Source organism: Numida meleagris, chromosome 3 (assembly GCF_002078875.1).
Source record: "Numida meleagris isolate 19003 breed g44 Domestic line chromosome 3, NumMel1.0, whole genome shotgun sequence".
NCBI classification, from domain to species: Eukaryota; Metazoa; Chordata; class Aves; order Galliformes; family Numididae; genus Numida; species Numida meleagris.
In genome coordinates this window covers 84,546,755-84,552,754 of record NC_034411.1, presented here as the reverse complement: position 1 = coordinate 84,552,754, position 6,000 = coordinate 84,546,755, and positions in this window count along the sequence as shown.

The following is a 6,000-nucleotide window of genomic DNA, read 5'->3' as shown; positions in this document are numbered from 1 at the left end:
TGTTTAAGGCCAGGTTGGATAGGTCCCTGGGCAACCTGATCTAGTACTTGAGCTAGGGTTGGCTACCCTGCCTTCAGCAGGGGGGTTGGAACTTGATGTTCCTTGAAGTCCCTTCCAATCCAAGCCATTCTATGATTCTATGATTCTAAGTGAGCTCTTGGAATACTCTGGTGTCTGGAAGTAGAAGAAGAAACAAAACCAGATAAAACAGAAAAAAAAGAAGCAAAAACCAGACAAAATGGAAAAACAAGCAAAGAGTCCTTCCAAATCTCCCTATTTTTTTGGCTGTAGCATTACTGATGGGTAATATAAATGCTTCCTGTTCCATGGCAATATGAATTCATAAAGTAACAAACCTGTTTTCCCTATTTTTAGACCCAAATGCCATTTTCTACTTATATTTCTTTTCAAGAATGTATATAAAACAAATCTGAAGCAGTGCAACATAAAAAGAAGTATCAAGTCAAAACATAAATTATCTTGTCAGAGCTTTTTTTCCTCCTTCCCACTGTTGCGAGTGAAAAAATTTATTTTCCTTTTTGCTTTGGTACTTGCAATAAGTCTCTCTCAAAAATTAAATGTTTAGGACAATGTAAGGTATAGTATGCAACCTTTTATACATTATTGTACAGATTTCAGATTCAGCTTCATCAGAAATTGTCACTTCAATATATATTTTTTAGCAAAGTAGAAGGCTTGTTTATGTTGCGGCTCAACTTTACATCTAAAATTCTAATGACTTAGATTTATCCTTGTTTTGTAAGATTCCTTATCACTGTGATGCCTTTAGAAAGCTTTTATGTTAATACGAAATCTGTATGCAATGAGTCTTGGCTACTTTTCTTCAGAGATATATGAAGATAATGAAATACATTATTGATGTTCTTTTTTGGGAATGCAGTGCTTCCTGAACAAGATGGCATACCTCAATTTGTTGAGAATTTCTGCATTCCTGTTTAGCCTTTTGTGCCCATATTTTTACTTAAACAACAGAAATGAAGATATTTTAGTATACCAGCTGGAAAACTCTTTGTCCAAATGTTTTTCATCTTGTGTCTGGGTTCTCATATCCAACTCTTGGCCAGCCTTCCTACGTCATCTGTTTTCTATTTGTATTCCATTTAAAACACATAATCAGCATGCTTGATATTTTCTACATCTCACAACTCCCATATTATGCCTTTATGCAGTCAGATACACTACTAGCCTTGGGATAATGTTTAAAATTTATGCAATTTGCATTGAACCTTATTCAAACGTAGGTTTTTTTTCTTCCTTTTTTTTTTTTTTTTTTTTTAATTTCTGTTTATGATAATCCTTGGGCAAGGATTCTGGTTTGGGCATTTTGCTTGTTTTACCATCTGTACGCTGCTTAATTTCTGGGTACAGGTCATTTTCGTATCTGGCTTCTAGATGATGACAAGCTTTTGAATATAGTTTCTGCTCCAGTGAATTTAAGTGTATCTATGGTAAGATGTAAATCCATTTTTAGTTATTTTTGTATATTGTTGTATATAATATTTTGTCTGAAGTTTTGATGAAGTGTCTGTGATTATTATTTTTAGACTGTAAAAAACGAACAACAATTAAGGCGATTTTTGAACTAAAGAAACATGAATAATTATCAACTTGACTCAGTAACTGTATTTTATTATTCCTCTGCATTACATTCTACATATAATGCAGTACATTATCCACTGCATATTTTCTATGTCTCCTTAAATATGAATGCAATGGACAGTTTTGGATAAATATGCAGTGAGCATCAACAGATGCAAGTTTTCTTCTGGTGATATTGTCCTGATTGGGATTTACCTCATCCTTCATAGAAAAAAAATATGTTTATACTGGTATTATTTATATGAAGAAAACTATCTCTGCCTTCTGAAATAAATTGTTCTGCACTAAAAATGAATTCCTTTTATGGCTTCCTATACTACAACTTTCAGAAAAAAATGATTGCACTGACTCATCATCTGTATTAAATTATTGTTCTATAAAATGCTTTGAGGTTCTTTGACTGCATGGTGGCTACAGTAATGTATGGCTATTATTGTGTTTAACATTCAAACTCACATCAGTCTTAAGCAGTTATATATAAGAATCCATGCAACATACAAATTATCCTGTAGCACAAAGGAAGTGAGCTGCTGTTGAAAAATGAAACGGGTGATACAAGATAGCTTATCAGTCCTTAGAGGTTGCATTAGAGATTCCCTCATCTATGGAATCGATACTGTATTCACAATACAGTAAATATACATCTGGTATAGAAAAAATATATGTATACATCATTGTTATGAAGTAGTATGGAATATTACTTGTTAAAGTAAATATTATAGCTAGTGGCTGTTGTCATAGTACTATTATGAGTGCCCTTTTCCACAAAATCATAATTGTAATTGTCTGGAAAACTTTTCCCATACAGATGTGGAAAGTAAATGTAAAATACTCTGATCTGTAGTCATTATTTACTCATCTTGCTCAAAGTTACAGAATCAGACTCTGAGAATTAAATAATTTCCTTAGTTACCTAGGTAGTTCTCTTAACTTCCATAGCTCCCTAAATAGTTTCCTTAGTTTTCTAGGTTTCTGTATTTTTTGTTGATTTTTCTGCTTTGAAAAATGATTTTAGACCATAAATGTTTCATCTTTTTGTCTGTACATCTGTCTTCATCCATTATTTCTATGTCTATAGAACTGGAGGCAGTCTTTCAGTTCTATCTTCATATGATCATAGAACCACAGAATGCCTCAGGTTGAAAGGGACCTCAAGGATCATCAAGTTCCAGCCCCTTTGCCACAGGAAGAGTTACCAGCCGCTAGATCAAGTACTTGATCAGATTGCCCAGGGCCCCATCCAACCTGACCTTGAACACGTCCAGGGACAGAGCACCCACAGCTTCTCTGGGCAACATCTTCCAGCACCTCATCACCCTCTCAGTAAAAAAATTATCCCCAACATATAATATTAATCTCCCTTCCTTTAGTTTAAAATCATTCCCCCTTGTCCTATCACTATCTACCCATGAAAAAAGTGGATTTCCCTCATGTTTATAATCTCCCTTTCAATATTGGAAGGCTGCAATGAGGTCTCTCCTCAGCCTTCTGTTTTCCAGGCTGAACAAGCTCAGTTCCTTCAGCCTGTCCTCATAGAAGAGGTTCTCCAGCCCTTGGATCATTTTTGTGGCCCTCCTATGGACCTTTTCCAACAATTCCACATCTTTCCTGTGCTGGGGCACCAGGCCTAGGTGCAATACTCCAGATGGGGCCTCATAAGGGATGAATACATACCCTAATCTTATTTCAAACCTGTCCATCTAATGACTTCACTCCTCACATTTCTTCAACGGATTGCTATAGCTTGAGCTCTGGCTCTTCCTTGCATAGAGAGAATATATTACCATGTTGTACTCCTGACCATACTTTCCAGAAGAATACTCACCAACTTTCTCTGAGCATGACTGTCCCTAAATGTTCAGGGTGTATTTTGAGGCCATGCTCTTGCTGAGGTAACAGCCAGAAATGCAGGCATTAAGTACATAGCTCTTTCAGTAATGCACATGAAGCCCACTCCTAAGCCAACTAATTCTCCTGCAGCTTGATCTACACAAACAGTGGTCTCTTAATGTGTACTTGACATTTGCACATAATGATGAATCAGTTTTAAAACAATTTATCCTATGCAGTCCTGAATGGACATGGAAAGCTGTTAGACTCTCTAATTTGAGGAAAATTACTACTTGAGTATACACCTGAAATTAGATCTTATCCCACAAACTACCTATTGCTTGGAAAGCCTTTTTCCTTCTAAGCAATTTTGTGGCACCAAAACTCTGTCCTTGCAGACAGTCGGTTATCCATTTCATCTAGTCTGAAAACTTTTCTCTGTCTATCTATCTGTCTGTTTGTCTGTTTGCAAATGTGGGAAGAAATATTGAAAATATACAGCTAGCTTGAACTGTGATATAATGCAATTTGGTGAAATAAGAACAGATATTTGCATGAGGATAAACACATGAATTATTAGAAAATTGGTTTTAAAAAATGCAAAAAGTGATCATAGTAATATAACACCTTAAGCAAATTTCAAACAAAATGGGATTCCATTGTATCAAATGCCATACTGCAGTTAATTAGTTGTAATAATTCTGTTTGAAAAAAGCCATCAATTTTTTCAGATATGACTGAACAGACAGCTTACGTATATAAATAACATAGAGCAACTTCATAATACTAAAAAATACAGCTGATTATAGGTTTTTATTAGTAGTAGTATTGTTTTCCTCCTGTTTTTTTTTGTTGTTGTTGATTTTTTTTCCTAGACGTCAATAATAGTGGCTTGGTCTGAATCTCATTAAAATCCAACTGGTAGAAACTGATTAAGACTCAGGAACTTGAAGATCAAAATTTTGAAAGAACCAGCTCCAATTAAGTATTCAAATTAATTGGCCAGATCAGTAGAAGTTATTGAATTAAAAGAATGAGTAACGCATATTAAGTGCTAGGACTGGAGCTCCTGAATGCTGTCCTTCATTTTTTACCTTTGTTTTTAAAGAATGTTTTTTGTTTTTTTTTTTAAAGAATTGTTTCCAGTTGTAAAGGCTGAATACACAAAAATCTGGCCTTGAAATCTTCTCAAAATCTGGCTGTCATTGCGAGGCTGAAATAACCCTCTCAAATCATAGCTACTCAAATTGTCAGGAAATATTCTGAATCTGTCTAGGTTTTTAAACTTTGTCAGTCAAGACTATCACTAAATAAAATGTCAAATGCTAAGCTTGTCTATTTATTGCCAATAAGTTTTGAATTATATCTTTGATGATGTGCTTGGAAATTCTTAATTTTACATCCTTTTCCTAAGTTTCTCAAAGAGACTTGCAATGTATAGTCATGGTTTTCAAATGCAATAAAGTCATTTTTTTCCTTCTAAAATGAGATTATATTTCTGAATATTATATACATAAAAAAGGGTAGAAGACAATTGTCCTTGAATCCATAGTATTATGTATTCTGGCATGAAGAAAGGATGAATTTAAAGACAGTTTTTAAAAAATTCTTAGAAAAATTACAAATTTTATTAGTTTTTGTATGTACATCTAATCATGTACAAAGCAACAAGCACCTTACTGCTCAGTGCAAGGTGTAGAACTATTCAAATTTTGCATGCTTTCTTTTTGTCCAAATTACCTGCTAAATATTTTTATTTTTCCTTTGTATATTGGGTTATATTTATCTTTATTTGGAATAAGAAAAGAAAGGATTATTCTTTGAGGTATAAATGAAAGTATTCTTCTGTCTTGCAGTTTTCTCTGGTTAGTAGTAAAAATGTAAAAACTATATGTCTAGGAAAATAAAGACATTATACAAATAAATATATTTGTATGTATCTATGTATTTATTCTTTGTTCTGTTTCTGTGTTCCCACTGACATGTTCAATTGGATTCTAAAATAATTGCATGGTACAAAGACATTCCCATAGTTTGCCTTGCAGCTCCATATAAGTAGCTGAGCTTGCACTGAATGTATTGGCATGTTCGAGGGACAGGTCATGGAGCAGGGATTAGAGACTAACTTAGATCCTACAGTCCATGTAAGGGCATGTCAGTGCACCCAAAGTAAATGCTGCTGTCTTTCAAAAATGTTCAGATTTTCACACATACAACCTATTGATAATATATTTAAGACTATCCTTTTATATATACAAGGGCTGCTCCGAAAGTAATGTGAGGGAAGAGGTTATTTTTGCATAGCAACAGAATGTTGTGAAACCGAAGAGATGTGCCTTAGGGCTCATGATTACAAGAAAAGTTTCTGCTTGAGTTTGAGCACAAAGAGTATATTATGTGCATTTTTGGGAGATAACCAGTAAGAAATAATAAGGGTTATTTTAGAAAAGGTTTTCAAGGACAGTTAGACAGAAAAGAGGGGGCTGGGATGAAAGAAGAAAGGATAAGATGTCCTTGCAAAATAAAATCTGAAAAGAATAATTGGTTAAA